Raw genomic sequence first — 26,684 nt, 5'->3', positions numbered from 1 at the left:
TACATTGTTCATATACCGTCACCAGGTGATTGCTTATTTGCATATGAATACGGATCTTGTCTCTTTTCATGACTGGTATATAGGCACCACGCCTACACCGTTAATGAAAGCGCTATAGCTATTACTGGTACAATTCAGGAGGAAAACAATGTGCATTGTGAGTTGTTTTTGGCCTCATTCCCTCGAATGTACCGATAACACGTAACGGCGCTCTGGCAGCGGTTGTATTTAAGATCGCAGTCGTTCAGCCACTTGAACACCAAGCAACGTGCACGCTACTGTGTGGTGTTTTGTGACCCAAAGACCGTATCTATTTGCAAACTGTTGTAATGTCTACACAGGTAACAATACTTGCGACGACGGCAAAGTAAGCACCTATCAAAACGACGTAGAACACAAAACAATAACAGTTACGTGACACGTAATACAAGACGCTCAGTCAAGCGAGTTATGCGGTCCGTTTCTTTTAAAGACTTATACAATGGCGTATGAACCAAACACACACAACGGCCAGTTTAATTTAAATTGACGTTTCAAAGCACAGTTAATATTATTTTATATTGGGTTTTCAAGCATGACATATTTTTCGCAGGTTAATTTATTAAGACGTCCGACACCGTCGATGTTGTTTAGGAGGCAATGATTCGACTCGTCACAGTAATTGACTATATCATTGTCGTAATAGCGTGAGAGTAATTGCTTCATTTAGACTCCGTTTTTATGTCTACTCCTGGCAACACGTCACGACGCTCCGCCAGCCAATTTCGTTCATTGGGTTTTTAATGTTAGTTTTGGTGTGTAACTATCTTGTTGCATTTCTCTGTGCTTTTTACGGGCGAGAGAGAGCCTATTTAAACATTAAAACGGTCGGTAATTGAAATGTGGCCGGATATTACAATCTTGACACTAGCGGGCGTATGTATAATCATCGTACCCTCATGCGGCATAACTTGTATTTATTTCGTTTTTCTATGTGGTCGTCAGCTGAATGAAATATACAGTGTGTACACAGTAATCCTTATATGCTCTAGTATATCACCGATAAACATGTACTGGAAACAATGACTCCTAGCAAACATATCACGATTATATTCAAGCTATATGTGTTAACATATACAATTTCATTGTATTTGTACATATTTCACTACTAGCTTTGCAATTCCCCAACACCAGGAATAAGATGTACTTTCGTACACGTTGGATGGCAGTTTCAACGCACTTCTGAGTTCGGGCTAATTTTTAGGAAATCCGAAATCATTTGCGATAATTTTGTTTTCTGCGTTTGTATAGTATGCATGCTTTGAATTGGGGTAATATTTATGCGAATTCAATATAAAATTATTTGCAGCATATCGTATCCAATACACTGAAACTTACATGCAACCTTATTTGGCTCATAATGTATCTCAAAAATGACTCTGACATGTATGTTAAATAAATTGTTCGGCATATTGGTCGGAGGTATAAGATTACAATGTGAGTTTTGCAAATTTGTACCAATCTCTTTGATAGTACATACTTACTCTATCTGCGGGACCTACCGACCATGCCCCGGCCGTAATTACGCTTTAGTCGCTGATGCGATCACCGTGGAGATGCCGGTAGCGGGTGGGGCGGTACAGGAAGGTCGGGGGAGGCGATGTGCACCACAGAGATGCCGGCAGCGGTAGTAGATGACAGGGTAAGGTCGGGTACAGGCGATAAACGATCGCTAATGGCGGGGATTTTGTAATAGACGGCACGGGGGGGGGGGGGTCGGGAGAGGCAGTGTGCACCATGGAGATGTCGGGAGCGAGTGTAGGTGACAAGGTAACGTCGGGTGTAGGCGGTAAACCACCGTAAGACCCGGGGATTTAGTAATTGGCGATACAGGGCGCTTGGGAGAGACGGTGTGCACCATGGAGAAACAGGGAGCGGATGTGGTGGTACATGAAGGTCGGGAGAGGCGGTATGCACCACAGCGATGTCGGGAGCGGGTGTAGGTGACAGAGTCAAGTCGGCTGCAGGCGAAAAACAGTCGCAAATGGTGTGCACCACGCCATGCCAGAAACGGGTGTAGGTGACAGGGTAACGTCGGGTATAGGCAACGAACGATCGCAAATGTCGGTGATTTTGTAATAGGCGGCACAGGGTGGTCGGGAGAGGCGGTGTGCACCATGGAGATTCCGAGAGCGTCCCGGGTGTGGCGATACAGGAAGGTCGAGAGCCTATCCCTATGGGTTTTTAATGTGTTTTGTGTGTATGTGTATGTAGACGAGCGGGAGCCTATCAAAACAGTTTTTCATGAAAATAGTATACTAGTATACGAAAACATATAATTTGTTTGATATAGACAAAGCTCGTATTACGTTTAGGACAATTCACATAACTGTTACTTACAAATTAGGGACCACAGCTTCTCAAGTGGGGTTAGGGCGTGTTGTAACGTAACCCAAGAACAAAACCTACATCGAATCTTGTATTGAACAATTGAGATAAAGCCCATGCGCAACAGATCGTGTAAATATGAAACAAAGCACAGTGAGGATTGTACACTGACAAAGAAGGGAATACAGAGACTTACTAGGAGAAATTCGGGTGTATGTACAAATTAAGGAAAAAACAAACATTATATCACATGGAAAACGTAACTCGACTGAGTATGCTTGATATACAAGGCGAGGTGGTTACAATGAGCAAGATACAAATTAGAATTAGTTTGTGGTTCAGTCAACGTGCTTACTATATATATCTATGCTGACAAAGCTTAAGTATCATAGCCACAATGCCAGTGAGACGCTAGCTATTATGCTGATGTTATTATACTAATAATATTTATTATTATCCAATTGCCATTCATTGTCTCTACATGTTCAAATGTATGAGAGTAGCTATATAACATTTCAATAAACCAGACTACACAAAATAATCAGAGTTAACCCAACTTCGTTCACAATAATAACAAAATATATATGACTATCTGATAATAGAGACAAATTAAAAAAATATTAGATATCAGATATTTAAAATTGTTTCGATGAACTTGAATGTTCAGTGAAACAAGTAGGCATTCCCCAAGCCTCAGATGCAACTTACTTTGACGGTCGGTAATTGGATTGTGACCGAATATTACAATCTCGACAGTAGCGGGCGTGTGTATAATCAACTTACAAATAGCATAGCAAACACTTTGATGCGATCACCACTCCAAATGATGTTCTTTGAACCCTCATGCGGCATTAATCGAATTTACTTCGTTTTTCTATATGCTATTTTTTTAAATGCTGTAGTATATCACCGACAAACATGTACTTGAAACATGTGCACAATGAATCCTAGCAAACATATCACGATTGTATTTATGATATATGTTTTACCAAAGAAAAGTGGTAAAATTGTACGGTTTCATTGTATTTGTACATGTTTTACTACTGGCTTTGTAATTCCCCAGCACCAAGAATAAGATGTACCTTTATAGATTTTGCATGTTGGATAGCAGTTTCACCGCACTTCTAAGTTCGGGCTAATTTTTAGGAAATCCGAAATCATTTGAGATATTTTTGTTTACTGCGTAAGTATAGTATGCATGCTTTCAATTACGGGAATATTTATGCGAATTCATTATAAAATTATTTGCAGCATATCGTATCCAATACATTGCAACCTATATGTCATCATTATATGACTCATATTGTATAACAATTATGACTGACATGTGTGTTAAATAAATTGTTCGGAAGATTGGTCGGAGGCATAAGATTACAATGTGAGTTTTGCAAATTTGTACCAATCTCTTCGATAGTACATACTGACTCTATTTTCGGGACCTACCGACCATGCCCGGTCGTATTTACGCTTTAGTCGTTTCCTGTCGGTCACAAAAACGAAACGCGACGAACGAAATGTCAGATATGTAAAAAGAGGACTATAAGTCAGTTGTCGTTGTCAATAGCTACGGTTACTAGTAACCGTGCATTAGCTAACTATTGACCGTCGCCATCCACCACATCAATCTTGTTTCACACATAGGTTCCAAGATCCGCAAGCATTGACATATTACATCAAAAAACATACTCAATGCAGCAATCGAATCAGTGAGTAATGGAATTGCTGCCTCTACCACATTTGCACATACTGTAAAACATGTTGAAAAAGCGACATACTATTTTAGCGAATTGTGGTAAAATGACATAATAGCGAAATGTTGATTTAGCGAATCTCTCTTGTCTTTCTTATTTTCACAATACTTGTCTGTGCCTGCCAAAACAATATCATCTCCATCAAAACCAAGAAAAACTGTCAAGTGTAATAAGGAAGCGCTCTAGATTATTACGTTTTCTGTGTTGTTTACAAAGTGTGTGTGAAGTAAAAAACGTTGTTTGGCCGCCATTTTGAATTTATAATGAAGTCATTAGCGACATCTTAAATTAGTTAATTAGTTCTTTCGCTAAATTCGCTAAAAAATACATGCTCGCGAAAAGACATATTTTACAGTATTCTCGCTAGCTTTTGAACCTCACTGACTCATGTCTAAAATGGATGACCGGTAAAATGCTTTATTTGAAAACTAACTAAACTAACTATCGAGACTTATTGCCCTTAAAAAGTGGGCTTATTGTCTGAACAGTTAAAATACTAGCTTAATATTTTGATTGTTTGCTCAATCCGAAAAGCTAAAAAAGTCGTATGTAAAGACGGAAAAGCTGTTGTAAAAAGCGACAAAGTAGTAGATAATCAAACAACTTGTATGTGAAGTCAGAAAAGTTGCTTTTGAAGGTTAAAAAATTGTCCGAATGTTCAAAGGGTATTTTGAGAACGGTGGGAAGTAATTCAAAAGTCATAAATTTCCGCGAGTGGAAATTCAAAAAATGTTTTAAGAAAAGTCGGAGATGTCACAAAGTGTAAACATTTTTTAAAATTGAAAACGTTGCATTGGAAGGAAGAAATGTTGTAAGGAAAATTTGAAAAATAGTTATAGGAAACGTAGGAAACGTCGAAGTAGTTGCCCGAGATGGAAGGAAATTCGCCTGCCAAGTTTGTAAAGTAGTTTTGAGATGGCGAAATATGGACCATAACCCTAGATTTGATTGACATATAATATAATAAACATTTTATCTTCGGTATTAAACGCGAATAGCAGTAATTATTGCGTAATAACATACTTTTGACGTCATACCTTTGTTTACTGTGGATTTTTTCTCGAGGACGACGACAGCAGGGAACAATTGACTATTTTGTTTGTCTTATTATCAATTTGATTTTTTTTCTTGACTCACTAAGAACACACACCAGCAGTGAGATACTGTCGAGTTTAGGTATCACGAGTGTTCGACATGTAAGCATACTTTAGCACATACACAAATATTAAGTGTTCATTTTGTTTCATCATCAATCTTATTGTTTTTGAAACAACTCATAAAAGAATATACATAAATGAAAGCGCATTTCATAATTAGAAACACTTGACAATAAATGTTATAATACTTCAAGACAAAACAAGTAACCTCACATAAAATTGTTTTTGAGATATATCCTTACACAGGAAGAAATGGTAAAACATTTTTTTACTCCAGTTTGACAATAAATGTTATAATACTTCAAGACAAAACAAGTAACCTCGCATAACATTGTTTTTGAGATATATCCTTACACAGGTACACATGGTAAAACATTTTTTTCACTCCTGTTTTGTTCATATGTTCCTTTGAACTGTGTCCGGTGAACCCCTGTCGTCATTCAATATGCGTCATATTCTTATAAAATTATATGTCACATAATATAAATAAAATGACATCAGTTTTCACTTTTGAGTAGCATTGTATCTTAACATCAATAAACATTTATTGCTTTATAATTAACTTTTATTTAAGGATCAACAAAAGAACAATCAAGTATATATAGTAGCATTCCGAAAAGGAAGATGTTTCCTTATTTAATGGCTCAGATATCTAGAATGTCTTGAATTGTCCCAAGATAATTTATTCAATCATTATTTATTACTACCTAGAAAAAAGAAGAAGAAAAAACGTGAAAACGTAATACTGTTATCTGTTTCAAATGTTGGTACACTGACGAGCTGTATATGTTAAGAACATTGCTATTTATAAACACCGTTTAGACGATAAGAAGAGAAAGTGGTCTCGTAAACGTATACGCATACACATGGTATTAGTTTGTTAGATTTGTTTAAATATGGATGCTTGCAATGTTCATGCTGCTTCTGTGATACATGTATGTTCATTTCAAATATACACATTGTACTTTACTATAATGTCACAAACATTGGTTCTAATAAGACGTTTATAAATGGTATATATAGCATGTCCTATAAAGTAATAAAAACGAATGACTGGTAAAACCACAAAAGTTAATCTTTAAGTGAAAAGTGACACAACCGAGTTGTTTGTCGGTATATATCCCAACGCCGACTAAAAGAAGGTATGTGTTAGGTGTTCAATCTCCAGTGATGCTGCATATACTGACTTGTTTCACGTTTTTGCATATGACATATGCGATGACTGGTGCATATCTTACACGTGAACACGCTGTTGACACACTGTTTCGATAAAGCATGAATATTTACAGACAATTCATTCTGCTTGCGATGTACATTCTTGTAGTTCGTTTGTTCATATTACACCCGAGCAGCAAATCTGACTAGATTTACAATTATGACTTCACCAACTGGTCACCTCCTAAACTTTCGAGCCATACCTCGTTCAAATGTGCAATATGGGCGAGGAACTGTGATTTTTAGTATTATTGTCTGATACTGAATATTAATAAATACATTGAACTTTAATTTATCATAAAATGAAAACGTTATTATAGCATTCATCTGAATATTAGTTCGACGAAGTAATGGAATTCTCTAATACGCATGCGCACTGGTTGTTTGGTACGAACAATAACTGTAAATTTAAACTTATGTTCTTCCAAAATTGAAATTCTCTTGACACGTGTGATTTTGTTCATATTGCATCTTTTATGACTAGCCAAATTATTTCTGAGAAAACTGTTTGAAATGCGATCTATGTTAATGTTCTCGCTATAAAGCAAGAGTTTCATACAGTCATGAATATGCGTTTTCGTATTCCGCAATTTATATTTATCCCAATTCCTACTGTGACGACGCACGGTTTTACAGCTGCTTGTCTATTTACTGTTAAGATACAAGAAGATCATTGATAGAACTATCTCACAATTTAGTGTTGAAAATCTGTCTCTATACCGTTTATGCAAACAGAATGAAATTATTAATTAATTGATAGACAACGTAATAAAATTGGAATGGATTCACCTATTTTACCTGCATCAGAGAATTTAAGTTGAAATCCAGCACCCTGTCCATGTACACCGCTGCTTTGCAGATGAACCCATATTGTGGACCCACCACTGTAAACCACGCCTATGTTGTCTTTAGTGACAAGTGCGATTAGGCCACTACCTATACTCTGACCATTGCCGATCTTGGCATAATCACAACACTCGGATATATCGGCATCTACAATTGTTATCTATGTACAAGAGAAATGGACAATTCAATAAACGTCATACAAATACTGCGTATGTAATTGGTAATAAACCCAGCAACGTATTGTAAATACAAATCATATGCACTCGCCTACAGCACCCAACCACCTTTCGAACTCGAACCACCCACCAAGTGCGTGATGAAGTGAGTATGTGTAAAATACGATTACCTCTATTTCACGAGTTGGGTCTTCTGCCGACACCACCCATTGACAGTTGGCATACAACGGGTAGAAAATGGGATAATTAGGTGACGATAAAACCAATTCACCGTCAGCGGGAACAGTTAAAACCTTTGGCGGACCAGTGCAGGCATCGACGATGGAATCAGTAACTGTGAAAAATATTGTTATGTTCATACTAGTACTGTGTAATGAAAATGCTTTATTGGGAAAGCTACGGAGATCGTTCAAACACATGTTAAATTACTACAACACTTACCTCCATATACTTCTCTGTAGTCAATACAGCTGCCACATGTACAATGCGCAGAACTTATCCCGCACCAGCTATGTGGAGAACAGCATGGGTATATACCATGAGGATTACATTCCGAGGGATTAGCTCCATTTGGAGCAGGGAATCCGTGTCCGCACTGGGTATCTTCTCTCCATGCTTGGGATGACCCATCTGTCGAATATGAACCGTTAGTTTACATGTGACGATTTGTTGCGTTACAGGGGCACCTTCCAGTTAAGCCTAACCGCACAACAAATTTACTTTCTGGATTAAAATAACAATGGATAACAAAAGATAGATTAACATTGTAAACAACATAAACAATAGTGTCCCATGATTCATTGGTGCAATCCATGGGATTGAGCGGCCCCCCTTTAACGAAAGACGTACATTCATTTTATAAATAAGATCTTGAAAACCAACACAAACCAATAAAGTTTTTATCTCCATCCCATTAAGTTTCGTGACATTTCGTACGACAAACACTAGTCATTTATAATAATGCTAGTAACGTTATACACATATACACAATACTAACACATGATGAAATTCCACCAACATGTCACAATTGAGCATCAGATTAAAAGTGAATAGCAGTTGCAAGAAAACGTAATCCACTTTTACTATACCACAGCTTATCATTGACACATATTTCACAAAGAGCAAATACGCACTATTGGATAAATATTCTTGTCAAATTATTTAATGCTATGTGGGTAATAGCTTCCTCAAACAGGTACAACAAAGCATTGAAGTAACATGAATAATTGTATTGTTCTTACCTGATTCAGTTGTAGGGATTGGTGTTGGTGTAGTAGTTGTAATTATCGGCGCAGCTGTGACTGAAAGAAAATAACAGCAAGAACACAAACGTATATTATTCAATACAGTGCTAGCGAGCACTACATCAATTGGAACAATATTGTATATCGTACACGTGTTCAATAAAATTGAAAGTAAAGAAATATGCTAAGAACATTTACGGGTACAAATTCAGACACGCACTTCATCACACATGTGAATTATAAAATAAACTATTAATCAAATAAATCCCTTCATAACCATACATATATGGCATCGTTAATAGAAACGTACATATAGCAATAATTGCATTATTATATGTTTCATCATTAATTTTAAAATATATATCATATATGAACAATAGCATTACCATTACGCGACGTTTATGGATTAAGTTAGTTATTGTCTCATTATAACAAATTCAGTTTCGCATTGCAGTTCGAATTCAGCTTCGGATACTCGCTAAACGCAATTTTTGTTTGGTGTTAACTAGGACGTAGTGATAATATTATTAAAATCACCCCTCATAAATTCAAAAAAGGGACAATGACAGCGATTCAGAAAGAAACTCGCGAATCTCGTTTGTATCTCAGACTAATTTTATTGAAAAATGCTCCTCATCGAATATTCAAACTTAATCATCAAACAAGAATTCCCTGGTGCGAGTCGGGGGAATTGTTGATGGTAAAAAGTTGATCACAACCGAGAAACGAAATTTCTCGGTGATGTTCGGCTAATGTGAGGGGGATATCAAATATCGTAGTTGAGTCAAGACGTTTAACATAAATTTACCGACAGTACAACTTCAATGTTCATAGTAAAAATACCACATGTGGTATGACGATCAAAATAAATACGTATCAGAAATTGGTTGTACATTCTTCGAAAGTAATTTGCATATTCCACTGTGACATATCAAGAAATATATAATATAAGCAATGCTGAAGAATTATTACAATTGCAATTTGTATCTTTTGAGATATATTATGTAACGAATTGGTCAACAATTCTCGATACCTCTAAAACAAATATTTGGAAGAAATGAGAAAGTAAACAACTGCCCATATCTTTACCTCCATACACATCTCGGTAGTCTATACATCCATCGCAGTCACAGTGATCTGGTGAAATGCCACATAACCTTGACGAAGAGCAACAAGGTGTGGTACTATAAGGATCACATTCAGCTGGGCTGACCCCATTTGTTCCTCTGAAAATTGATCCACAACGACCGTCCACCCGCCACGGTACGCGCTCATCTGTTACGACGATGGTTGATAGAACTATTGCAAGGGGACCTGTGGCGGCTGAAGCAGTCAGGGTTTCCTGAACGTTGGTAATAGTTGTAGTTGTAGTTTGGTCAAAATTAATAACTGTATCGACGCCGATACTACCAGGATAAAATCCAAGGACTTCAACACCATACAAATCTGCACTTTCTAGGACCGACTTCATCTGTGAATGTAATTTAATATAAATTAAATTAAAAACTTAAATCGCTAAATGATTGTTTTCCATTTTATGTGTCTGTAATGCCTATCATGATATGTTCCCGGAATTCAAGACATTAAGGTGACGTTGCAGGGACATGTGCATTTAGAGGTGGAATTTCACTTTTTTAATTTTTTATACAGCTGAAAACATCCTTGTTCTTGAGTGAATATTTCAAAATTTTATTGCGAATAGAACACTTTATAAACTAGGTTTAAATTATTAAAAACAAACACTTGTGCCATGGTCTTACTTTAACTGTTTAATTTGCACAAATCTTGCATAATTGATGTTGATTGATCGCTGGAGCTTAACAGAAGTATGCAAATCATGTTTCGGGAAGACCAGTTTCGTTTCCTGTGTAATTCTTTCAACTTGGAGCTATCTCTCCATGATTTCACAAACGCCGTTGGTACGCAACACATCAGCTATTTTATAACTCGAGATTTATTTATTATATACGAGGGGCGTTCAATAAGTAATGATCCTGACCCATTTCCCATAGCAGGAGATTAATGAAACTTAGCACAGTTATTAGTCTTTCTCTAAATAGGAACCACCCAGAGTTATGCATTTCTTCTATTGTTTGATACATCTCAATGACATCGTTTTTATAGAACACCCCAGGTTGGTCCTCCTACCACATTGTAAATTCGAAAATCATGGCTGCATCATCTAGGAAACGCTTTCCTTTCAAAAACAACTTCATGGCTGAGAAGGGATGAAAGTCAGAGGGTACAAGGTCAGGGCAGTAAGGGGGTGGGGAAGATTTCTGGAGACATGCGAGTTGTGGAACGGAGCGTTGTCCTGCAGGAGGAGGATATCTTTGCTGATCTTGCTACCCGCTTCTTGATTTTGATAGCTTTTCTTAATTTCATCTAAAGTGAAGCGTAATAGGCTCCTGTAATTGTGGTACCTTTTGCCAGTAAATCTGTCAACACTACTCCGTCCTGGTCCCAGAAGACTGTGAGCATGACTGTCGCATACGACTTGTTTACCACTTCCGTGTGACTGGGAATGTTCTAGAACCGTACTGTGTCTGGGTGGAATTTTTAGATGTTGATTGAATAGGTAATAGGACACTGTAGAAGGCAATAGAAGGTAATGGAACATTCTAGAAATTTGTAGTATGTTCCAGACTCATTATGTATGCTGATGTAATGGTCTATTTATAGACAGTGTGGGTATATATAGGGGAGTTGTTCAGCACTGAGATCAGATCGGAGATCTCGTTGAATTGTATTGGAGTTTAAGTATCTAGTTATTGGAGTAGTGGAGTTTTACCGCGTTATTGTACTTGATGTTTGCAGAGTATAATAATACCAGTACCAGTTGAAACCTCATCTGTTGGCTCCGTGTTCGTATTTTATCATCGCCGCCAGGGAAGTCTTTTTGTTACTGTTGCCATTTTGGTATTTGAACCATCACACCTGTACTATACCAATTACGGTAATATTACGTTGCGTGTGACATCTGGGGGCTCGTCCGGGAGCAGTGAAGACATATAGAAGACAGCATGGCCAGCGAGATAAAAGATATGTCGAAACAAGAGTTGATGGAGTGGGCGGATGAACTGGGAATGACTGGAGAAGACTGAGTTCTCAGCGATCTGAGAGACAAGCGGCGAGGGAAGAGAGAAAGGCAAAAATGGAAATAGAAGCAGAGGTGAGGAAAATGGAGATAAAGGAAAAGTTTCGACTGGAAGCGGAAGCAGGTGAAAGAGAGAAATTGTGAATGGAAGCAGAACAGCGGGAAAAAGAAAGGGAAGCAGAGGTAAAGAAAATGGAGATTGAGGAAAGAAAGGAAAAGTTACGGCTGGAAGCAGAAGCAGGCGAAAGAGAGAAATTGCGAATGGAAGCAGAACAGTGAGAAAAGGAAAGAGAATTTGAGTTAAGGAAATTAGAGCTGCAAGCAGCAATGCCGGGGCTCCAACAGGCTGATTTTGTCACCAAAGTTGCCTGCATTTGTTGATGGTAAGGACGAACTTGATAGTTATTTATTACGGTTTGAGAGGTTTGCAACGAATGCGAGTTGGCATAGAAATGGATGGGCCACAAAATTGAGTGCGCTGTTGACTGGTAGAGCACTGGAAGTATATTCCAGGATGTCCGACACTGATGCAGTTGACTATGATCGTGTGAAGGTGGCGCTGTTGACAAGATACGATTTCACAGAGGATGGGTACAGGAAGCGATTCCGTGAAATTAAACCTGAAAGTTCCGAGAGTCCTGACCAGTTAATTGTGCGGCTTAAGAATTATTTTGCTAAATGGGTTGAGTTGTCAGGCACTGCAGCAACATATGATGGTGTTACCGATTTGATGGTGAAGGAGCAGTTTATTGGTGCCTGTACAAAAGATCTTGCAGTTTATCTTAAAGAAAGAGCACCCAAAGATTTACATGAGTTGGCAGTAATAGCAAAGCAGTACCTAGTGGCACATGGTCGACAGTTATCCACAAAGGACCAGGTGAAGCGTAACGATAATAAGACTGCCATTAGAAATACTGAGGTGGGACAGGGTAGTAGTATCCGGTGTTATGTATGTCAGGTTGTTGGTCATCGAGCAGTACAATGTCCATCCCGCGTTACAGATGTCAACCATGACAAAGGTGGACAGTGCCTTCAGTGTGGTGCTATAGGACATGTGGCTAAGTTCTGCCGTAGTGGACAACACAGGGGTCAAGAAAGAAAGAGTGTCAAACCCAGCACTACTACTGGTGCAGCTGCAGTGGTTAAAGAGGAGTCTAATATCAGTGCTAGCTGTGCTGTTCAAGTTAACAGTGACATGCCTAAAATGGTTGAGAAGGACCATTTGTTGTTAGCATCGGGGGAGCAGTTAAAGGTTGTGAATGGTGCATGTATGGAATGAAGTGGCGTTGTGGAGGACAGGACTTTGCCTGTGGGTCAAGGGAAGGTTGGTGACACAGTTGTGATCATGTTGAGAGACACTGGGTGTAATGGCATTATAGTCAAGAAGAGCTTGGTACCAGATGACCAGTATACAAAAAAGATGGGTCATATGTTGATGGTTGATCGTACTGTAAGAAGGGTTCCAGTCGCCATGGTGGAAATTGATACGCCATATTTGAGAGGCACGGTTGAAGCATTATGTGTGCAAGACCCAATCTATGAGTTAATTGTTGGGAATGTGCTCGGAGCAAGACCACCAGATGACCCGGATCCAGTGTGGATAGTGAGTGGAGCAGTAACAACCAGAGCGCAAGCGAAGAAATCTGGTAAGGTGAAGCCACTCAAAGTGTGTGATGTAAAGACTGGAGCACATGTAACAAAAGACAATTTAATTGAGATGCAGCAAGCAGACACATTGTTGAAGAAATATTATATTAAGAGAGAACCAGAGGTGAGAGGGCACCATACAACCGAGTTCCAGGTATATGGAGGCTTGCTATATCGTGTGTATCGGGATCGTTCAGTTCCAGGAGGCAAGACGGTACGTCAAGTGGTTGTGCCGAAACTGTTGAGGACTCGTGTTATGGAGATTGCCCATGATTCAATATTTGGTGGACACATGGGGATAAAGAAGACAGAAGACCGGCTTGTGACTAGCTTATATTGGCCTGGGCTACATCACGATGTTACCAGTTTTTGTAGGTCGTGTGATGTGTGCCAGAAGACTGTTTCAAAGGGATCAGTTGTGAAGGCCCCATTAGGTAAGATGCCTTTAATTGATATGCCATTCAAGCGTGTGGCTATGGATTTGGTTGGACCAATTACACCATTTATAGCCGATTGGGGATTCCAGAGGAAGTACTAAGTGACATGGGGACTCAGTTTGTGTCAGATTGCATTTAAGAAGTATCAAGATTGCTCAGCATTAAGAGACTGACGTCTACGCCCTATCACCCCATCTGTAATGGACTGGTGGAAAAGTTTAATGGTACTTTGAAGAAGATGTTAAAGCGGTTGTGCCATGAACAACCAAGGCAATGGCATCGGTATATTAGTGCTTTACTCTTTGCGTATAGAGAAGTACCACAGTAGTCAACTGGTTTTTCCCCATTTGAGCTGTTATATGGTCGAACGGTTAGAGGCCCAATAAAGATCCTTAAAGAGTTATGGACCGAAGAGAGCGATACTCCTGAGATAGTTAATAGTTACCAGTATGTGTTTGAGTTGAGAGATCGGTTAGAACAGACTTTAGAGATTGCTCGAGAGGAATTACAAAAGGCACAGAACCGATACAAGTGTTACTATGATCGTAAAACGAAGAAACGAGTGCTTAAGGTAGGAGATAAGGTGTTAATTTTGCTGCCAACTGACAACAACAAGCTATTGATGCAGTGGAAGGGTCCTTATGTGGTGGAGCAGGTAATAGGCGAAAACTATTATCGAGTGAGGGTAGGTGACAAAGTGAAGACGTATCATGCAAATATGTTAAAGTTGTATGTTGAGCGGGAGATGTCACCTCAACCAGATGGAAGTGAGACAAGTTACTCACCAAATACGGCCATAGACTTGATGAATGCTGTGCGCGCAGCTACAGCGGGGTGCAACGAGTCAGATGAAGAGAATGCTGTAGACGAAGATGATCTTCTAGAGTTAGGAACTTGTAAACCCAAGGAGTCAGGTAAGGATGTTCAAATTGGTACAGACCTGACAGAACACCAGAGAAAGGAACTGGTGTGTTTAGTCAATACTTGTGATAAGGTGTTTACTGACTTGCCAGGAAAGACCAAGATAATCAGTCATAAGATTGACCTGACAAATGATACACCAATACGATCTAAGCCATACTCACTACCATATGCAATAAGGGAGAACCTTAGTCAAGATATTGAAGATATGTTAAAAATGGGAGTAATCAGGAAGTCCACATCACCCTATGCGTCACCGGTGGTGATTGAAAAGAAGAAGGATGGATCGAATCACATATGTGTAGATTATAGGAAATTAAATAAGGTCACTGTAACCGACCCTGAGCCAATGGTAACAACAGGGGACATATTTCAGAGGCTACATAATAGTAAGTTCCTGTCAAAAATTGATTTAAGTAAGGGTTATTGGCAGATACCAGTAGCTGAAGAAGATATACCAAAGACAGCATTTGTTACTTCTAAACTCATAGTTGCTGTCGACATAGGAAGTAAAGTAAGCAAATAACACTGAATAAACGGCAAGGTAAAGACTATGTCTAATTATAGTAAACACGTACTGCGTGCGTGACTCGAACCGGCGCTCGCGTACGGCACCTAATCGCCTAGCTTCACGCCACTACACGTCTTCCCCTCGGCCACCGGGCATCCCCCAAAAAGGATGCTTAATAACCGAGCTTATTACGTGCAGAGAACATGAAACCCGTCCACGCGATCCGCGCCACACAGCGTGGCCAGAATGCGGCAAAGGCCTTCAGATCTGGCTGTAGTAGGATGTTGAAAGTAATGGTACAGCATTGTAACAGTGAATAAGTACTGAGAAATAATTCTAAACTCATAGTTGCTGTCGACATAGGAAGTAAAGCAAGCAAATAACACCGAATAAACGGCAAGGTAAAGACTATGTCTAATTATAGTAAACACGTACTGCGTGCGTGACTCGAACCGGCGCTCGCGTACGGCACCTAATCGCCTAGCTTCACGCCACTACACGTCTTCCCCTCGGCCACCGGGCATCCCCAAAAAAGGATGCTTAATAACCAAGCTTATTACGTGCAGAGAACATGAAACCCGTCCACGCGATCCGCGCCACACTGTATTTCATATTTTATTATATTCTACTTTATGTGATTTTCGAATTTTTGTACTCAGAGCTTTATTCAGTTCGATTTGATATATTGTATTGTTGTTTTATTTGAAATTGTTATCGTATTCGTATCATTGACGTCGTTGCTAGTCATGTAATATTATATGTTATAATATTCTTGAGAGGGGAGGCATGTCGCATACGACTTGTTTACCACTTCCGTGTGACTGGGAATGTTCTAGAACCGTACTGTGTCTGGGTGGAATTTTTAGATGTTGATTGAATAGGTAATAGGACACTGTAGAAGGCAATAGAAGGTAATGGAACATTCTAGAAATTTGTAGTATGTTCCAGACTCATTATGTATGCTGATGTAATGGTCTATTTATAGACAGTGTGGGTATATATAGGGGAGTTGTTCAGCACTGAGATCAGATCGGAGATCTCGTTGAATTGTATTGGAGTTTAAGTATCTAGTTATTGGAGTAGTGGAGTTTTAAAGTGTTATTGTACTTGATGTTTGCAGAGTATAATAATACCAGTACCAGTTGAAACCTCATCTGTTGGCTCCGTGTTCGTATTTTATCATCGCCGCCAGAGAAGTCTTTTTGTTACTGTTGCCATTTTGGTATTTGAACCATCACACCTGTACTATACCAATTACGGTAATATTACGTTGCGTGTGACAATTACCTTGTCAGTGGAGGGCTGCACCCTTGCCTTCTTTGGAGGTGGTGAATCCAAGTGCTTCCACTGCATTGACTGGGCTTTGATCTCTGGATTATAGTGAAGTTTTATCCTGTGTAATCAGTCTTTTGAAAAATTTTGACTCATCTTCTTGGCACATATCAAAATTCATCCTCGAGCACTCGACGCATTCTTTCTTCTGGAAAGGTGTGAGCAACCTGGGAATCCATCTGGCAGACACCTTATGCATATGCAAATGCTCATGAATGATAGTTTCCACAAAGCCTGTACTAATCCTGACCTCTTGGGCTATTTGGCGAACAGTAATGCATCGATTTTCCAAAATGGCTGCCTTAACATAACGGACAGATGCCTCATCAATGGCAGAAGAAGGCCGACCAGGTCTGGGAGACTTCACAGACTTCCGCCCATGTTTGAATGTCTGGTGTGCGTCCTTTCAAATACAAAAACCGGGTCACTGCGCGACACTCAACTGGCTCCATTTCACACCTGACTCAGTTCAAACACATGTGAATCGGAAACCACAATTAGTTCAGAGCTGTTTTTTGCAACATAACCCATAGAGATGTAAATAATTACACATGCAACATTTTACCTAGATAAGACAACTGGAAGTGGGTCAGGGGCATTACTTATTGAAAGTCCCTCGTACAACAATGCCACGCTGAGTAAAAAGGAGAACAGGTCCGAAAAAAGAAAGACGGACATCTAACGATGTTAGAGGGACAACAATTTTACTGAAGGTATCAGACCGTGGTTCCTATCATAAGCAAAGGGATGACGCATACTGTGCTCTCCGTCCGACTCGGAGTATGAAACAGACACGGGATCACGTACATATCTGTACAACAGGAGAAACAGATATGTCTCAACGAAAAAAAAGTGGGCCGTAATGACAATATAAACGGAAGATTCTGAAGTACTAAGAATAATCAATCCAATGTACCTGAACGAATGCTTGGAGAAAGCCGCGACCTGTGCCCTTTGTGGGAAAAAAAATCTTTGACCCAGCATGAAAAGACGCGACAAGGCTGGGGGAGTTTTCTCCAGTTGAGATGATTGAATGGCGACTGTTGTTGAGCTGTGGAGATGACTTCATCAAAACAAAATGGGAAACATTACGGAGACAATACTGTTGTGATGCATAATATACATTGACATAGTCTATTAATGTTATTTTATTTTTATTATGACATCTGTGAGTCGGATTTTACCCCGGCCCCTGGCGAGTCGAGATTAATAAACAATCAGCTGATCGGTAATTTGCATACATGTGCGTACAAGCCCCACCCACTGTTGACTTTATAAACATAGCGGGACATCAGAAGCTTGACTCACGAAGACAGTTTCTCCAACTCCGCGTTTTGTAGAACAAAAACGCTCACACAAATAGATTTGTGCAAATGTTATTTCTTTTAAAAACATTGTTGTTCCAGTTGTGGTACTCGATCTTTGCGTGGTGTTTCACAATGCCAAAAAGTACGGGAAGCGATATTCGTAGTTTCGCGTGAATTTAAACAAAATGGCGATTATCTCAACTTCATTTCAACTTCAACCAGGTATTTCAAAACTATTTATCTCCCAGACTATTTTGTTATTTCCTTTGAAATTTTCAGGAACAATTGTTCCGGTATGGCACATTCAAAGAGCGTCGCATTGTTTCGAGAAGCAAAAAAAGTAACCGCATTGTTAATCAGCAATAGCGTTAATTACGGTCAATTTAAAAGTGTGAAAATTTTAGAAGGTATTGTGAAAAAACTATTCAATGGAAATACTACAAACTTTTGTTCTATAATCCTAGTGAACATATGTTTTAAACTAGTCAAATTCGACAGGCTGGCAAAATAAGCTTCCATGCGGTATATAACATGACAAAATTGACGTATTTGTTAGTAGTGTAATTATTGTTTAGAATTCACATAAATCATAACGCAGCGCCACCTTATAAGTATGATTAAATATATATTTCAGTTAACACTAGACCTAACTCACTTTAAATCGTGTCTTTTAGGAAATTTAGCTACAATCCCGCCTCTGACAATAGCATGTCAGGCACAGGTAAAACGGCCGTTACTTACCCAGATAATGATCAACCCCGTAAGAGTTTGAAATTCTTCTGAAGATGGGTCAACGTAAACATCACTGAAGGTGACTACCTCTCCATTTACTGCCGTAAACGTAAAAGTTACAAAATACGACGTAGTAGCTGCAAAAGTAAAAAAAAAATGAATAAAATGTCTAATCCGGTTATTAAGTTTTATAAGATATTTGAAGACTTTATATGTAACATAATATGTAAAAAAACATAATCTACTCACGTTTGCATTCTCCCTGGTGTGCATAAAATCCACTATCGCATTGCGGAGCTAAGAACATTAAGTATGAGAAACATTTGCTTAATTATAAAATAATTAAACCTGAATCAATTAGTACTGCTTACCGTACATTGTCATCATACGAGCGGTTGTTGACCTCAATAAAAACCAAAACTCACCCGCATATTCGCAAATAAAAGATTTCCGTTTCCAACAATAGTCATCGTCAAATTTCCATACTGGGGATTTTGGTGGACGCTCCCTGAAAAACAAGAATGTTTGTTTTTTTCTTAATCTAATTACTACCAAATGTTTACTTGTTACACATCATCGGTATCAGTAACCAGAAAACTACAATTCGCAGCTTAGCTGACTGGTAAGCATATTACAGTTCGCACTGGCTCGGATGATATCAGTAAGGTAGTTACCAACCTACCATATCTGGACACAGTCCTGTCCATTGATGTCCTGTTTCACTGTGTTACTAGGCTGTGTTATTCTTTTTCTTCCACGTTTTTCGGAATGCCATCCATCGCGGTAGGTTAATGGAGTACAGTCGCTGAGTTCAAACAGGCCCTCTACTTCTATATCATTTGCACCAGTCCAGTACCCATTTCCCACGGGACTCTTAATACTAGGATGTGAATTGATGTATTGTCTGATCTTCTTGTGAAGGGGAAATGAATCGATGACGAGTAGTTGTCCTCCATCGTCGTCACATATATCTCTAGCTACACTCCACTCTTCTCGTGATTCATGGAAGAATTTAAAGCAGACATTGGTTGTGGGATCACACGCTTCTATGTGAAAAAAATCAAGAAAATAAAAAAAGAATATTATTTATGTATATTTACTCGACTAAAACTGCTTGTAATCGCTATCATCTGAAAATCTATCGTGTACACCTGGTTATTCGGCATTCACATGTCAGTATTGTTTCAATGGCGAGCGTTTTAGTCACAGACAAATTTGTCTAGGAACAATTTCTGTAATCCATTCTAGTGGCCATAATAATTTATCGTAACAATACCCATATAGAAAATTGTATATAACACAATTCTCTACCAAATTTGTAAGAAAGTCTAATAGTAAAATGTACTTACCGTCTCCGGCTGCGTTTGTCTACAAATATAGAAAACGTAAATATACTGACATTATTATATAGTAAGGCTTATTGAAAAGGTGATTTCATTCCAAGGATTCACTAAAACACGACCGAAAGCGTGCAGGTGGCAATGCAAATTATTCATAACATTCTTTGCCATGCGAGCCTCAAACCCCACTCCTTGCCTCAACCCAGCTGTTTGAACTATGTCATTTTTTTCGTTTCCTCATTGAAAACTGTTCAGCTTTACTAGTAAATCTGACGGAGATTGTTTATCCTTTATTTAAAAGTGCAGAGTGCAGCAAATTTATCACCAATATTTAAAATATTTTTTTACTGGCAAAGAAATTAACTTGAACCCCACTTCTGTTGACCATTCAACTAAAGATAAGTTGGTGGTATCATCATCTAAAACTCGTCGAATTCAGTGGTCAAAATTAATAAACGCTCTCGGTCGATGTCTACAAAATATTTACCACAACGCAAGCGTACTGTAACACGTAGATGTACTAAGAGGGCACATTTCACAGATCAGTGTAATAATTTGAGACTCACCTCCAATAGATCATCGGTACGAACAGTTGTGCACACCATGGCAATAGTCATCAAGGCAACGATATAACCCATGATGCAATGTAAGAATTATAATTCCTGTACTGATGGTATATGTGTAATATGTATTAGGCAAATAATAAATCAAATTTTCTGACACTGGGAAATTTATTGGATAAACAAGAAGGAATACGAAACGTCGACACCAATTCAAAGTAGTATTATACGTGAAACCTGACTCAAAATTATGTTAATGTACATTGTGGCGTTTGTGAACATGTAATTATAATGTTGGCATACATATGATGAATTAAATGTGTACATATATTTGTATGGTGCGCATAGAATGAGCATCGACTCCTGAAAATATAGGATATTCGTATAAAACAGCTCACAATTCACAGTCCCTTTATAAATCACTTTTGGAAGACAACGGAAAATCAGAACGATATTGTTACAGAACACATAAATCTTAAATGACAGTCAATACTGGTTTTGCAATAATGCATCATGTCAATTTTAATGTACGATTACGTGTAAGCTGTGACAGTTGTGACTTGGTCTGCGGTGATAGCGAGCAACTGACATCAACCTGGTATTTGTGATTATTGGTAAACTGTGCTAATTCAGCCGTGCTTGTCAATTAGTAATCAATGAAACTGTCTGGTTTGAAATGAATATAAAGTATCAATAATATGTAGGGTATACACGGTAGATGTTGATGATATGCAAGTTTATTGCCGTGCTCAACAACACAAACGCATGTAACACTAATTCACGTAACGAATAATCACCCACAAACCTGAAAGAAAACGAATCGATTCATTCATATTTCTATGCACGCTTGTGGTAATTTTGCAATCCATTTGGATTCCGATCGCATACCATACCAGCGTATCAAACCTGTACAAATCTCTGCATTATATTGGTCAAAACGTCATATTCAATATACTTGATAGCGTTTGTGACGTTAAAATATATATTGTACATATAACAATGATACTATGTGTTATGAAGGATCTTTAAAGACGTCAACAATATTAAGTGAAATACATTTACGTTTCTCTCACTTACCAAGTACTGCAGTCGTCGCTCCTTGTCGATAATGATATTATGACCTATTTTTTTTTCTTTTAATACCTGTTGCTCATTGCAGAGCATACGTGTTTGCTGGAGGTGTCATTTAATGCCAGAGTCAAATATGAGTTCAAACTCCAATACATCGTGTGTGAACATTAATTGGAATGAATCGACCACGCTGACGAACTAAACATCTAAACCGCTGACAAACGGCAACCAGCCGTCATAACATGTAGACATTTAAAATTTATAATTATTTGAGATTCTTCTCATTGTGCGAGTTGACTATGTTAGTTGACTCAATTAAACATTTAATTTATTTTTAATTATCAAATGTAGCCATATGTGCATTTCGATTGCGAGCTTAGAAATGTTTGAATAATGTAAATATACATTGAAGTATTTATCTATTTATCAAAATGCAAATTCTCATCTACGTGTCGTATTTAACTATTGGAATTTAAATCTCGTGTTTGGTTAACTTTCATATATCAAAGCCCGGGAAAAATGTAATATGTAAAATGTAAATAATATAATTTCAGGAATCTGTAGCTACCAGGGATTTTTGCAGACATTTTTTTTATGACATGCTACTGAAAACTGTTATTGATAATAGTAGTGTTTATGCATTCATGTAAATATAATTTTACAGTAATAAATACACCCATGCTTTCTTAATCACGTGCCACAATATAACACAAATGATAAATATTAGTGATCGTGGTTGCTTAAACACAGTGTAGCACTGAATATTGCTTGATTATTTGATGGCTTGGCAGTTTAATATCATATTAATATGACCGTAAAACGTCGTACACACGTGTTCGAATGGTTTACGGATAAGAAAATCGAAACAATTACATCCATTATTATTCGAAGTTACAAACAGATACACATACGTATTCGTTTTCATATATTAATTGGGCAATGCATCGTACATACCGGTCGACCAGAATAGGATTTGTTGCATTCATTACAAATGTTATTCACTAGGAAATCATGTTTGGTTGATATGTAGTTAATTGTACGGGTGTCATAAACAGCTAATAAAGCAAAAATAAAACATGTTTATTATGATCCATTTTGTTTCCATGAGAGTGTGAATCTGTATAGTAATCTTTTATGATAAAGTAACTGCCGGTTGTAAATTTCATGTAATAACGTGTATACTAAATTCGATTATTCAGTTTTTTGACAGCTTAAAGAATGAGTTGAATGTACTATGGGTGAAATGTACAGACATTGTGTATTGTAGGGTATCATGGGAGTTAGTATTAGGAAACATCGATTGGTCAGCTGGTTTTGAGATCCCAGAAATCCTACCTGTCAATAAAGTTGATGTATTTATACCTTGAAACGTTATGCTACTACGTTATTTGTCGTTTAATATTTGTAATTCAGACCATGTATATTTCAGTTTTTGATGCGTATCACTCAATATTCTTTATATCTTCATCATTATATTTGCACTGTCGTTGAAAAGAAATTTTTTTATATTTGCCTACATTTTGAGTCTAAAACAGATTTTTATTAATTTGTTAACGACTGGGATAAAACTGAGCCTGTTCACATATAACGCCATATGTATAAGTTGTACAAGCAAATGATTTTTTGGTTTTATTCGTATTAGTAGTGTTTCGTATGTAATAGTCAATCTTTTAATATGTTACGATTCGTTTCTGTAAGGACAATATTTGGAACAAAAAAATCACAAACCAAAACCACATCAAAATGATGAAAAAGTAATTTGCATAAAATACTTTTTAAAATAATAAATGATACCTTACTTTTTGTATTACGTGACCAAATTATGTCTCCAAAACCTGTTGTCAGTAGTTTTTTGGTCTATTTAGCGTATTCAGTGACTGGGTATGCTAATGTAGAGGTGTAATGCAAGGTTGACGAGACTAATTATCTATTCGTAATCAGCAATTATATCATTACGTAATGCAATGACTATATGTTATGAAGAATGTATAACAAAAGTATGTAAGCACGATATCGGTGACAAATGCGATGATAGAGATCCAACTCTATGAACGCAAGTTTGTTATGCGATTTTGGCATCATCTCGCAATTTGCATGACTTCAAATTGGGGTCCACTTCGCATATCACACAAGTGCACCTACCTTGAGAGTACCGAACCTGTGAAGACAGCATAGCGTTTGTTAACGATAAAATTGAAAGTTTCAGAAAACAGTTGCAGTGCTAGTGCACAGAGATGAACGTATGTCAATTTGCATATAATGTATGCTTTGTCCTTTGACATAGGCATACTATATAGCACAGTGGATAGATGCTTTTGTAGCGGTTGTTGGTGGTTGTAGTGGGTAAAAAACCCTACCTTGCCAACTTTTTCAATAAAGAAGATATCTATCTCTTCGTCAACCTCCTATGTTGCACTTTACTAAAGCTGCTCACTGCTAGCCAAGATTCAAGGTCTGTTTTACAATAGCGGCTAACAATATGCCACAATAGGTATGTGCAGAATTACTAAAATAAATAAAATTTTAAGAACAATAAATCACATGACCACTAATAGAACGGTAACCAGATTTCATGACATGCACACATTTAATTATTTGTGATTCCTATTCTATTTGAATAGTGAATAAAATGTTCATTGAAACGTTAACTACTGAATATAACCATCTGTACATCTCTGCATATCTGTATTGAGAAGAGGAGAGCTTTGAAATGTTTATGAACAATGCAATTTACCTTGAACTCTTTGTTTATCAATGTTCAAATTCACACCGATACATCGAATTCAATTAACGGAGATCACCATTTCACTTTTTTGTTGGGTTAATTTTAATACATTAAAGTACGAGGTTGACAATGCAAGACAGACAACAAGGAAAGAAAGCAACATAATGCTCGAAAATAAATGCAATTTACGGTTAGTTTATATGTTTATTCTTTAGACGGATCCATCCATTGGCTTTCTCTTGCAGCGTCAACCAACAATCGACTTCCACTGTCTACTCAATGTGAATGACACCGCCGGTCGCGCGTACTAGCTGCGTGGGAGGGGTAGAATAACACTCGAAGCGAATATAAACATTTCCCATCAAATATTATTCCGTATTTCATTGGATATTGTTCTCTGTGTGACTATGATATGAATTGTCATTGCAATATCATTAACCTTTATTTTAAAATGTTGATAGTCTGACCGGCACAGAAAGAGTATACAGTTACAGAGTAACGCAGAATACAGAGCATTACAGTAAAATAGTATATATATAATGTCCATTGACTATTAGTCAGCGATATTCTCCGGTGTATAAACTATAAGACTATTAGTCAATGATATTCTCCGGTGTATAAACTATAAGACTATTAGTCAGTGATATTCTCGGGTGTATAAACTATAAGACTATTAGTCAGTGATATTCTCCGGTGTATAAACTATAAGACTATTAGTCAGCGATATTCTCCGGTGTATAAACTATAAGACTATTAGTCAATGATATTCTCCGGTGTATAAACTATAAGACTATTAGTCAGTGATATTCTCCGGTGTATAAACTATAAGACTATTAGTCAATGATATTCTCCGGTGTATAAACTATAAGACTATTAGTCAATGATATTCTCCGGTGTATAAACTATAAGACTATTAGTCAATGATATTCTCCGGTGTATAAACTATAAGACTATTAGTCAGTGATATTCTCCGGTGTATAAACTATAAGACTATTAGTCAATGATATTCTCCGGTGTATAAACTATAAGACTATTAGTCAGTGATATTCTCCGGTGTATAAACTATAAGACTATTAGTCAGTGATATTCTCCGGTGTATAAACTATAAGACTATTAGTCAATGATATTCTCCGGTGTATAAACTATAAGACTATTAGTCAATGATATTCTCCGGTGTATAAACTATAAGACTATTAGTCAGTGATATTCTCCGGTGTATAAACTATAAGACTATTAGTCAATGATATTCTCCGGTGTATAAACTATAAGACTATTAGTCAGTGATATTCTCCGGTGCATAAACTATAAGACTATTAGTCAGTGATATTCTCCGGTGTATAAACTATAAGACTATTAGTCAGTGATATTCTCCGGTGTATAAACTATAAGACTATTAGTCAATGATATTCTCCGGTGTATAAACTATAAGACTATTAGTCAGTGATATTCTCCGGTGTATAAACTATAAGACTATTAGTCAATGATATTCTCCGGTGTATAAACTATAAGACTATTAGTCAATGATATTCTCCGGTGTATAAACTATAAGACTATTAGTCAGTGATATTCTCCGGTGTATAAACTATAAGCCTATTAGTCAGTGATATTCTCCGGTGTATAAACTATAAGACTATTAGTCAATGATATTCTCCGGTGTATAAACTATAAGACTATTAGTCAGTGATATTCTCCGGTGTATAAACTATAAGACTATTAGTCAATGATATTCTCCGGTGTATAAACTATAAGACTATTAGTCAGTGATATTCTCCGGTGTATAAACTCATGGATATTCGTTGCCAAGACCTTCGGGTGTCACTAAAAAAGAGAAACAAAGAGGAGATAATTATACGAAATTTAATACTGTGCTGTATGTTTACAGTTACTACATTGTATTGTATTTAATGTATAAAGGACAACGTGCGACGTACAGTATAGTAACCATTAGCGCTTTTACGTCATGAAATTAAACGTTTTAATCAAACGTAACCCAGTGTACCGCTAAAACGATATCCAGAGCCTATGGCGTGCTTGTTTGCCAAGGAAGCAACGAAACGAAAAGGCAGTCTCGTTTTGGGGCCAATTCTTGCCACGTCATTGTATTAGATGATATAAAATGTGTGACTATTTCACACTGACTGAAAGAAACAGGCCGATAGTCTGTGTTTTGTGAGGTATATGACAGTTCATCCTGAAGCTACACTGGACCACACGTTTTCCCACAACCAGCAAATAACAAATATTGTTT

General features: G+C 37.6%; 1 long non-coding RNA gene across 1 annotated transcript; it reads right to left on the bottom strand.

The window, feature by feature from the left end:
* Positions 1-5,822: 5,822 nt before the first annotated feature.
* Positions 5,823-7,464, bottom strand: LOC100373701 (uncharacterized). Its single transcript, XR_013422691.2, has 2 exons — positions 7,289-7,464; positions 5,823-5,982 (listed from the first exon to the last, which is right to left on the bottom strand). It is a non-coding gene; the product is annotated as an uncharacterized LOC100373701 (long non-coding RNA).
* Positions 7,465-26,684: the final 19,220 nt, after the last annotated feature.

The sequence above is a fragment of the Saccoglossus kowalevskii genome, chromosome 14 (genome assembly GCF_978046115.1).
Source record: "Saccoglossus kowalevskii chromosome 14, keSacKowa6.1, whole genome shotgun sequence".
NCBI classification, from domain to species: Eukaryota; Metazoa; Hemichordata; class Enteropneusta; family Harrimaniidae; genus Saccoglossus; species Saccoglossus kowalevskii.
Note: the sequence above shows the minus strand (reverse complement) of the source record. Positions and strands in the feature narration are given on the sequence as shown.